This window comes from Arachis stenosperma, chromosome 6 (assembly GCF_014773155.1).
Source record: "Arachis stenosperma cultivar V10309 chromosome 6, arast.V10309.gnm1.PFL2, whole genome shotgun sequence".
Classification (NCBI taxonomy): Eukaryota; Viridiplantae; Streptophyta; class Magnoliopsida; order Fabales; family Fabaceae; genus Arachis; species Arachis stenosperma.
Window position 1 is genome coordinate 26,528,541 of NC_080382.1, and position 11,802 is coordinate 26,540,342.

Consider the following 11,802-nt stretch of genomic DNA (forward strand, 5'->3'; position numbering starts at 1 on the left):
ATTTCTCCATGAAGAATTATAGGTGTTTCCATAGGGTTCTCCTAGGTAATTCACCTCTTCCATTGAAGGGTTCTCAGTATCATAAGCTTCTTCCTCAGATGAAGCCTCCTTAGTACTGCTTGGTGCATTTTGCATTCCAGACAGACTTTGAGAAATCAAATTGACTTGTTGAGTCAATATCTTGTTCTGAGCCAAAATGGCGTTCAGAGTGTCAATCTCAAGAACTCCTTTCTTCTGACTAGTCCCATTGTTCACAGGATTCCTTTCAGAAGTGTACATGAATTGGTTATTTGCAACCATTTCAATGAGCTCTTGAGCCTCTGTAGGCGTCTTCTTCAGATGAAGAGATCCTCCAGCAGAGCTATCCAAAGACATCTTGGATAGTTCAGAGAGACCATCATAGAAAATACCTATGATGCTCCATTCAGAAAGCATGTCAGAAGGACATTTTCTGATTAATTGTTTGTATCTTTCCCAAGCTTCATAGAGGGATTCTCCATCCTTCTGTCTGAAAGTTTGGACTTCCACTCTAAGCTTACTCCATCTTTGTGGTGGAAAGAACGTTGCCAAGAAGGCATTGACTAGCTTTTCCCAAGAGTCCAGGCTTTCTTTAGGTTGAGAGTCCAACCATATTCTAGCTCTGTCTCTTACAGCAAAAGGGAATAGCATCAGTCTATAGACCTCAGGGTCAACCCCATTAGTCTTGATTGTGTCACAGATTTGCAAGAATTCAGCTAAGAACTGATGAGGATCTTCCATTGGAAGTCCATGGAACTTGCAATTCTGTTGCATTAGAGAAACTAGTTGAGGTTTAAGCTCAAAGTTGTTTGCTCCAATGGCAGGGATAGAGATGCTTCTCCCATAAAAATCAGGAGTAGGTGCAGTAAAGTCACCCAGCACCTTCCTTGCATTGTTTGCATTATTGTTATTTTCGGCTGCCATGTCTTCTTCTTCTTTGAAGAATTCGGTCAGGTCCTCTAAAGATAGTTGTGCTTTGGCTTCTCTTAGCTTTCTCTTCAAGGTCCTTTCGCGTTCAGGATCAGCTTCAACAAGAATGCCTTTGTCTCTGCTCCTGCTCATATGAAAGAGAAGAGAACAAGAAAATGTGGAATCCTCTATGTCACAGTATAGAGATTCCTTGAGGTGTCAGAGGAAAAGAGAAATAGAAAGAAGAAGGAGAAGAAGAATTCGAACTTTAATTAGATAAGGTTCGAATTGTGCATTGAGAAGGAGTGGTACTCCATAAATAGAAGGATGTGAGAAGGAGGGAAGTAATTTTTCGAAAATTAATTAAAATATTTTGAAAACATTTTTGAAAAACACTAATTGATTTTCGAAAACAAAAGTGGGAAAGAAGTAAAGTGATTTTTGAAAAAGATTTTGAAATTAGAAATTAAAAAGATTTGATTGAAAACTATTTTGAAAAAGATGTGGTTAAGAAGATATGATTGGTTTTAAAAAGATGTGATTGAGAAGATATGATTTGAAAACAATTTTAAAAAGATTTGATTTGAAAATAAATAACTTGCCTAACAAGAAAAGATATGATTCAAACATAAAACTTTCCTCAACAGAAAAGGCAAAAAATGTTCAATCAAATCATTAATTGTTAGTAAGTATCTTTGAAAAAGGAAAGAAATTAATTTTGAAAACATTTGATTGAAAAGATATGATTTGAAAAAGATTTGATTTTGAAAAACTTTGAAAACTTGAAAAAAAAATTGATTTGAAAACAAAATCTTCCCCCTAGCACCATCCTGGCGTTAAACGCCCAGAATGGTATCCATTCTGGCGTTTAACGCCCAAAATGCACCCTTTTTGGGCGTTAAACGCCCAACCAGGTACCCTGGCTGGCGTTTAAACGCCAGTCTGCCTTCTTCACTGGGCATTTTTGAATGCCCAGCTTTTTCTGTATAATTCCTCTGCAGTATGTTCTGAAGCTTCAATTCTCTATATTATTGACTTGAAAAGACACAAAATAAAAAATATTTTTGGATTTTTAATAATCAAAATGCAACAAGAATCAAATAACAATGCATGCAAGACACCAAACTTAGCAGTTTGTATACTATTGACACTATATGAGACACATAAACACTCAAGTCAAAAGAATTCAAAGATCAGAGTAAGAAATCATCAAGAATTACTTGAAGATCCTTAAGACACATGAATGCATGCAATTGACACCAAACTTCAGATGAGACACTAGACTCAAGCAAGAAACATCAAATATTTTTGGTTTTTATGGTTTTTGTGAATTTTTTTGTGATTTTCGAAAATTAAGTGGAAACATCAAAATTCTTAATGAGAATTCCAGGAATCAGTGCAATGCTAGTCTAAGACTCCGGTCCAGGAATTAGACATGGCTTCACAGCCAGCCAAGCTTTAAAAGAAAGCTTCGGTCCAAAACACTAGACATGGCCAAAGGCCAGCCAAGCCTTAGCAGATCACTGCTCCAAAAGCAAGATCAACAAGCTCTTGTGATGATAAGTTGAAACCTCGGTCCAATGAAATTAGACATGGCTTTACAGCCAGCCAGATTTCAGCAAATCATCATGAAACTCTAGAATTCATCTTCAAGAATTTCGAAAAAAATAAATGCCTAATCTAAGCAACAAGATGAACCGTCAGTTGTCCATACACAAGAACAATCCCCGGCAACGGCGCCAAAAACTTGGTGCACGAAATTGTGATCAATACTTTTCAAAACATAAACAATCCCTAGTAATGGCTCCAAAGACTTGGTGCTCAATACCATGGCATAAACACAACTTCGCACAACTAACCAGCAAGTGCACTGGGTCGTCCAAGTAATAAACCTTACGCGAGTAAGGGTCGATCCCACGGAGATTGGTGGTATGAAGCAAGCTATGGTCACCTTGTAAATCTCAGTCAGGCAGACTCAAATGGGTATAGATGATGAATAAAGCATAAAGATAAAGATAGAGATACTTATGCATATCATTGGTGAGAGCTTCAGATAAGCGTATGAAGATGCCTTCCCTTCCGTCTCTCTGCTTTCTTACTGTCTTCATCCAATCCTTCTTACTCCTTTCCATGGCAAGCTCGTGTAGGGTTTCACCGTTGTCAGTGGCTACCTCCCATCCTCTCATTGGAAATACGTCCCTGATGCTCTGTCACAGCATAGGCTAACCATCTGTCGGTTCTCGGTCCGGCCGGAATAGAATCCAGTGATTCTTTTGCGTCTGTCACTAACGCCCCGCCTTTCGGAGTTTGAAGCACGTCACAGTCATTCAATCATTGAATCCTACTCAGAATACCACAGACAAGGTTAGACCTTCCGGATTCTCTTGAATGCCGCCATCAGTTCTTGCCTATACCACGAAGACTCTGATCTCACGGAATGGCTGGCTCGTTTGTCAGGCGAGCACTCGGTTGTCAGGCGATCAACCATGCATCATGCAATCAGAAATCCAAGAGATATTCACCAAGCCTCGAATGCTTGTAGAACAAGAATGGTTGTCAGTCACCTTGTTCATAGGTGAGAATGATGATGAGTGTCACGGATCATCACATTCATCAAGTTGAAGAACAAGTGATATCTTGGACAAAGAACAAGCGGAATTGAATAGAAGAACAATAGTAATTGCATTAATACTCGAGGTACAGCAGAGCTCCACACCTTAATCTATGGTGTGTAGAAACTCCACCGTTGAAAATACATAAGAACAAGGTCTAGGCATGGCCGAATGGCCAGCCTCCCAAAGTGAGTTCAATCGTCAAAACATGATCAAAAGACTCTCTATCTCAATATGTCTAATACAATAGTAAAAGGTCCTACTTTATAGAAAACTAGTAGCCTAAGGTGTACAAAGATGAGTAAAAGACATAAAAATCCACTTCCGGGCCCACTTGGTGTGTGCTTGGGCTGAGCAATGAAGCATTTTCGTGTAGAGACTTGTCTTGGAGTTAAACGCCAGCTTTTATGCCAGTTTGGGCGTTTAACTCCCATTTAGGTGCCAGTTCCGGCGTTTAACGCTGGAATTTCTTGAGGTGACTTTGAACGCCGGTTTGGGCCATCAAATCTTGGGCAAAGTATGGACTATCATATATTGCTGGAAAGCCCAGGATGTCTACTTTCCAACGCCATTGAGAGCGCGCCAATTGGGCTTCTGTAGCTCCAGAAAATCCACTTCGAGTGCAGGGAGGTCAGAATCCAACAGCATCTGCAGTCCTTTTCAGTCTCTGAATCAGATTTTTGCTCAGGTCCCTCAATTTCAGCCAGAAAATACCTGAAATCACAGAAAAACACACAAACTCATAGTAAAGTCCAGAAAAGTGAATTTTAACTAAAAACTAATAAAAATATACTAAGAACTCAACTAAAACTACTAAAAACATACTAAAAACAATGCCAAAAAGCGTACAAATTATCCGCTCATCAAGCCTATCTAAATGCAACTACCTAAAGTGAATGCAAATGCTTAGTTCAAACAAATCAATTCCCAAGAGAACATGTGTAGGCACAAGAGCTAGGGCAATAGGAATCAAAGCCAAACCATAATTGTATTGAATCATCAAAAAGAGTTCAAGCTTGCAAGAATATAGATAATATGGGTAAACACATGTAATTGAACTTTTGAACCCTCACCGGATGTGTATCCGCTCTATTCACTCAAGTGTCTGGGGGTTAATTCACTCAATTCCCTTCTAATCATGTTTTCCAAAATTTGATTCTCTTCTAACAATCAACACCTATTCAATGCATACATACATTCATCATGAGGTTTTTCATTTAGGTTGTAATGGGGTTAGGGTCAAGGTAGGATCATTTATGGTTAAGTGGACTAGAGTTTAGATCTTGGATTAGCATAGACTTTCCCATCTAACCTATATAATGACCTATATAAATTCAAGCTACTCTAACTACCCATTCTTCACTTTTTCTTACATATTCATGCATTCTATTCCTTGATTCATAACACTTATGCATTGATCCCCTTTTATTGAACTTCACCTTGGGGCATTTTGTCCCCTTTGGTTGCTTTCTTTTCATTTTCTTCTTTCTTTTTCTTCTCTTTCTTTTTTATTCTATATTACTTGTTTTTTTTCTTTTCTTTTTATTCTTTGCATAAGGACATCAATTGCATAAGGTCTTATACATTCAATCAATACATGAATATATTCCCAATTCCTAAATATGGAAGTGTACTACCCCTTTTTATCCCATCCAATGTTCCCAAGCCTCACCATCTTCGAATAATAAACACTCCCACTAGCCTAGGCTAATCAAAGATCCAAGCAAGGGACTTTCATTGGTTTTCCGCCTTGGACTTGTAATGTGCAAAAATAGGAACAAGTTGGTTAAGCATAGGCTCAAAATTGGCTAACAATGGACAGTAAAAGGTAGGCTATTTGGGTAAGTGGGCTAGTGAAATAATGGCCTCAATCATACAAATGCATGAATACAAGAAATAAATGGACATATAGAATCAAGCAAATCAAGGATCACAATCATAGATAGAGAACAATTGCACACAAGAATGGAAGATAAGTGGTTATAAAATGTAACCACATCAATAGGCTCAAGTCTCACAAGCTTGTGTTCTAAACTCAATACATGCTTCACAAAATATGAAGTTCAAGCAAGTTACATAAAGATATAATTTCTTCAATCAATTGGGTTGGTGCCCTATGCCCTATAATTAAGTTTCTTGAGAAATCTCAATATTTGACTAAGCATTGTTGTGATTGAGAAAAATTCAAAAATTCCTTAGTTTACCCTTTCCTTTTTCACTTAAAACAATTTCTTATGCAAAAAAGGGTGACTAAGTTTTTGCAATTCAAACATGATTTCTAATCACACTATAAGCTAAAAAGAGGGATATGCAAAAGTATATAAAGAAAAATCCAACTAAAAGTATAGAATCTAGCATCTACAGTATCTAAAATATCCAAAAGCATCCAAAACATCTAAAATCCAAAATAAGCAGTAAAGGTATCCAAAACGAACCAAAATAGTAAGAGTATCCAAAATAAACTCAAAATGCATCAAATATATACAAAGGTATGCAAAGTAAGATAACTAGGAAAGTGGCCAAAATGTTCACCGGTCCTCTAATGATGCTACCGGTGACCTCCCCACACTTAAGATCGAGCATCGTCCTCGATGCTAAACCGGAGGATCAGGGGAAGGTACAACGGTAGGTGCTGACTCTGTCTGAGGCTGTGGGACCGACTCCTCATGGGGCTGCTGAATCTCTGTGGTGTCAGGAGCAGCTGGAGGTGCATCCTGCTGAGTCGGCTCATCAACATCCTCCTCCTGATGATCCTGCTCATCGGAGGCTGGAGAGTCTAGGAGCGGAGGTAACTCAGCGCCCAGGGAGATGAGTGCCTGATCCATCTGATCCAGTCGGCGCATGATTTGGCACTTTTCGCGCTCCAGAAACCGAAACAGGCGCTGAACCAGTAGGTAAGTCGGCTCAGGTGCTGAAGAAGGAGCTATCGAAGAAGATGGAGCTGCTGCTGTAGAAGAGGACGGGGCTGCTGAAGGTCCAGCTGTCCCTACCACTGCTCTAGCCCTAGATTGGCGTCTAGCCGGGGGCTTCTCGTGCACCCAACCACCCCAAGGAATAATAACCTCCTTGTCATCATCATCTGGGGGTGGCGGTGTCACATCGTCATCCAACCAGGGGACCTCAGCTATGGCGGCCATATTGGTAACCAAGGTGGGAAACGGGAGTAGGCCACGAATATGTGCTCGCCACATACACTGCCGAATCAATCGAGGAAAATAAACCTCCTTTCCCTCCATAACACACCCAATCAAAAGTAGCATCTCCATAGGGATCTCAGAAAAGTGAGTGGTGGGTAAGACATAGTGGGCAAATATCATCTGCTAGGTCTTGGCCTCTCTAGTCAGATGAGCAAAGAGCATCCCCTTAGGCTTAGTGTTGTTCGCATCCATGACCCAAGTGGCATCTGGTAAACCAATCACGCGCCTAAGCACCTCATAGTCAAAGGTCATGCTGTGAATAGCTATCTCAGCCTGCTGATGAGCGCAGGTGCCATTAGTAAGATGTCGGCACTGCAATGCCTCCTCTATGACTGACTCAGTGATCATAACCTCTCTACCCCTCAACTGAACTGAATCCAGAGTAGGACGAAAGAAGTTGCAATAGAATTCCTTAACCCAAGAAATGTTGATATCTCCCAAATCTCTATCAACAAAGTCCATACCCAACTCTAGGATGCGACTAGTAATGGCTCGTTTCACATCATTGGGAAGGACAAGCTTTTTCTCAGTATTCAGTTTCGCCGTCCGATACTTGGAAAGGCGAAGCTCACAGTAAAGATTGGGAAACTTGGTTGGATCGGTAGAAGGTAGCAACTGATTTTCCTTTTCCTCATCATTCAATGGATTCTTAGCATAATTCATAGAGGGTGTAGAATGTTTTCTTTTCTTGGAGGTAGTGGCTATGGCTTTTCCTTTATCCGACATCCTGAAAAGTATGATAGAATATAAGCAATGAAGCATTTAGCACGAAGCAAAGAAAGCATGTTCAGGATATCAATTGGCTTATACACAATAACGATGTGAACTGAACTTTGACAAAATTGGTAAACACGTAAGCATAAGTGAACAAGTAAACCAAGAATGCATTGTTCACTAAAGTCAACAACTCTTACTCATTAAGCAATAAGATCATCATACTTTTGAAAGAATGGTTAAAGAGGGTTAAATGTGAGTAGAAGTTAAATGGTTAAAGAAATTAGTAAGTAAGAAAAGTGGATTAGTGGTATGATGATATTAGGCTCAATAAAAGAGAGGTTGTGGCTAGACATAGAAATCATGTTCACAATGTTTGATGCAAATCCCGGAAGTCAAAAGGAAACGGAAATTAGCCCAAATTTGTAATGGAGATTAAGATGAAAACAGATTTCTCGAAAATTGGGCAGCATCCCGGCTTAAAATTGGACGTTCCCAGATAGCAAAGTAGCGCAAATAGCATAGTTACAACATCAGTCAAGCATAACAGCAATGGGATAGCATTCAGCAACATAAATTACATAAAAAGCAATCCAAACTCAACATACAGCAGCCGAGTAAACAAACAGCGAATATGCACAAACGGAGCACTTATCAGGCCTAGAATCCTCTATCCAGACCTAGCTACCTAACAACAATTATTTCTATCTAACCTAACATGCAAAATTTCAATTCTAACTAACTGCAGAAGCTAACAGTGATGAAAACTAATGAACATAGAGTTGAAGCATGGAACCTGGGAGCAGAGTGAAAATGGAGGTAGGGCAGGGAAATGTGGAAGCAGAGCGATTGAACTGGGTAGAACGCCACCGTGGAGGGTGGCAGTCACGGCGGAGCAGTGGTGGTGCTCGGTGGAGCAGAGGGCAGAGTGAATGGAGAAGGAGAGATGAGAGATGGAGGGAAATGAGAGAATGAGAGCGAATGAAAAAGGGTGAATAGAGTTAGTTGTGTGGTGGCGGCGAATGCGGCCGCTGGTGGTGGCTGAAGGGAAAGGGGAGGGGGTTGGGAGGAGAAAAAGGCGAGGAGGAAGGGAGATAAGAGGTGCGCGACTGCGCAGTGCTCTTCGCGCACTAGGGTTATCCCCTTTTTCGAATCGATGCGAGCGCGCACTATGCGCGTCCGTGTACATTGATAAAATTAGGGACCTACACGTGCGTGTACAGCGCGCGAACGCGTACATGGAGTTGGGTTGGAGGCTTAGAGTGGGCGCAGTGCGCGCCCAACTCTCTGGACAAAGGCCTGGAATGGTGGCATCAGCTAGGGGAGCGCGCGCGCGGCAAGTGCGCGTCCGCGTACATTGGCAGTTTATCATAAGGCACACAAGCGCGATGCGTGCGCTCTCGTCCTTTCCTCTTTTTGTAGATGGGCGCGCACGCGGTAAATGCGCGTCCGTGCGAGATGAGTTGGGCTGGGGGCTTAAAGTTGGCCCAGATCTAGCGCAACTCTCTGGATATTGGCTCAGAAGTTGCAGCAGCAGATCGACGCGGACGCGGCAGGTGTGCGTCCGCGTGCACTTCCTTGTTCTCGTGATCGGCGCGCACGCACGTAGTGCGCGTCAGCGTGGGTTGTGTTGGGCTCAGGGCATAGTGTTTGCCCAAGAGAGGCCCAACTCTCTGGAATTTGGGTGATGATGCACTTACTCAGGGACGCGTGCGCGTACATCGTGCGCGCGCGTCTAACCCCTTTTTTTTATATTTTGTCCTTTAAGCAGAAAAATTGTGCTCAGGTGCTCCCTATACTGCTCACAACTCTTTATTCAATCAACCATCATACAATTCACAAAAATACAATTTGATATTATTCATCTACTACTAAACACAACATACATGTGACTATGCTAACAATTAAGTTGTACAAACAAATTTATATGAAACATCTACCTACAATGGTAACTCAAATCACTTATTAAGCAAGATTAAAAGAGAGTGGAAAGAGTTTACCATGGTGGGGTGTCTCCCACCTAGCACTTTTATTTTAAGTCCTTAAGTTGGACATGTTGAGAGACTCATTGTCATGGTGGCTTGTGCTTGTACTCGTCTTGGAACTCCCACCAACGCTTGGTTCTCCATTGTGCCCCAAGATTTCTCATGGATTGAGCCAAGTAATAATGGAGTTCTTCACAAGCTTGGGGCTCCAAAAGTTGATCATCGTTTTCTAATCCGGGGTCCCACACTTTATCTTCACACCCGTCTTGAAGTTGATCATCATTATTGGTCCATCCGGGTGGTGAACAAGATGAATTCTCTATGAAGTGCCCAACAATCCTCCTAGACCCATCTATTTGAGCACTATTCCCACCTTTGTATTCAACTCTTGAAGTGTCAACCAAAATGAGCCTTGATTTACAACGCCAACCACGAAACATCTTTCGCTTACACTTCATCCCACAGAGCATCCTAAGTTGACTATCCGTTTCAAGCAAGCCATACTCAAGTGGGACAATAAAGCTAATAGAAATGAATTTTACCCACTCAAATGAAGGTGTAGATGGTAACCTAGGCAAAGATGCTTCCAACGATCTTGACAAAGCGTATTCCACTCCCATCCTTCTATTTCTAAGGACTTCCACCTCTTCACAAGATCTCTTAATCTCAATCCTTTGTTCAACAACTTTATCTAAAGCTTTTCCCTTACTCAAATCATAATAGAGAGTGTAAGAAAAATTTACCTCCTCAACGCTTTCAAATCCAACCGGAGAAGGTTCTTCATGCTCAAAGGATTCTTCACCACTAAGACTCGATGCTTGATCTTCATCACCAAGGGAACTCAATTCTTTCTCTATCCCATCCAAGTCTTCATATGGAATATGCCTTGGAAGGTGTGCACTTTCCTCCCTAGCATCAAATTCAATCATCTTGGAGGGGTTTTCTTCAACTCTATGTTCCCATGGAGGCTCCGCATCTCCTAAGTCTTCTACCACTTCTTCCTTGTCTTCAACAATTAAAGCTTCCTCCAATTGTTCCAATACAAAGCAACTTCCCTCATTTCCCACCGGGGTTTCCAATCTCTCCTTCATGCTATGTTCTTCATTCGATTCTCCACATGTAGCCATGGGAGTTCCTTGAGTGTTCAAGCATTGGGACGCTAATTGATTTGTTACCGCATCCAAGGCGGCCATGAAATTTTGTACATCCCTTTTCATCTCTTCTTGCCCTTGAACAAGAACACCAAGGATGTCATTTATTGGGGATTGGGGTGGGTGGAAGGGTTCATTAAATTGGGGGGAGGGTTCATAGTAGGAAGGTGGTTCTTCTTGGTAAAGTTGTGGTGGTTCTATGTTTTCCACTCTTTCCACTTGTTGCACAACACACTCCATGGTTGCTTGAAATTGATCCAATACTTCTTTGAGATGATCCCTTGACTCTTGTTCCTCTTGGATATCATGAGTAGGACCATAGGGCTCTTGGATTGAAGGACATGAGTATTCTTCCATGGGAGGTTGTGGTGGAAAGTAGTATTCATCTTGTGGTTGAAAATTTTAATATATTGGAGGTGGTTCATCTTGGTAATAATATGAAGGGGGTGGCTGATGAGCGGATAATTTGTATGCTTTTTGGCATTGTTTTTAGTATGTTTTTAGTAGTTTTAGTTTAGTTTTTATTATATTTTTATTAGTTTTTAATTAAAATTCACTTTTCTGGACTTTACTATGAGTTTGTGTGTTTTTCTGTGATTTCAGGTATTTTCTGGCTGAAATTGAGGGACCTGAGCAAAAATCTGATTCAGAGACTGAAAAGGACTGCAGATGCTGTTGGATTCTGACCTCCCTGCACTCGAAGTGGATTTTCTGGAGCTACAGAAGCCCAATTGACGCGCTCTCAACGGCATTGGAAAGTAGACATCCTGGGCTTTCCAGCAATATATAATAGTCCATACTTTGCCCAAGATTTGATGGCCCAAACCGGCGTTCAAAGTCACCCTCAGAATTCCCAGCGTTAAACGCCGGAACTGGCACCTAATCGGGAGTTAAACGCCCAAACTGGCATAAAAGCTGGAGTTAAACGCCAGGAAGAGTCTCTACACGAAAAATGCTTCATTGCTCAGCCCAAGCACACACCAAGTGGGCCCGGAAGTGGATTTTTATGTCATTTACTCATCTTTGTACACCTTAGGCTACTAGTTTCTATAAGTAGGACCTTTTACTATTGTATTTGATATCTAGGAATCTTCGGACATCTTGGTAGCTATCTTTGAGTTTTATGCTATCTTAGATCATTGGGAGGCTGGCCATTCGGCCATGCCTAGACCTTATGCTTATGTATTTTCAACGGTGGAGTTTCTACACACCATAG

At 41.3% G+C, this 11,802-nt stretch overlaps 1 non-coding gene across 1 annotated transcript; it reads left to right on the plus strand.

Annotated features, from left to right (window-relative positions):
• The first annotated feature begins 429 nt into the window (after positions 1–429).
• On the plus strand, positions 430–537 carry LOC130937110 (small nucleolar RNA R71). The gene has a single exon (XR_009068343.1). It is a non-coding gene; the product is annotated as a small nucleolar RNA R71 (small nucleolar RNA).
• The last annotated feature ends 11,265 nt before the right edge of the window (positions 538–11,802 follow it).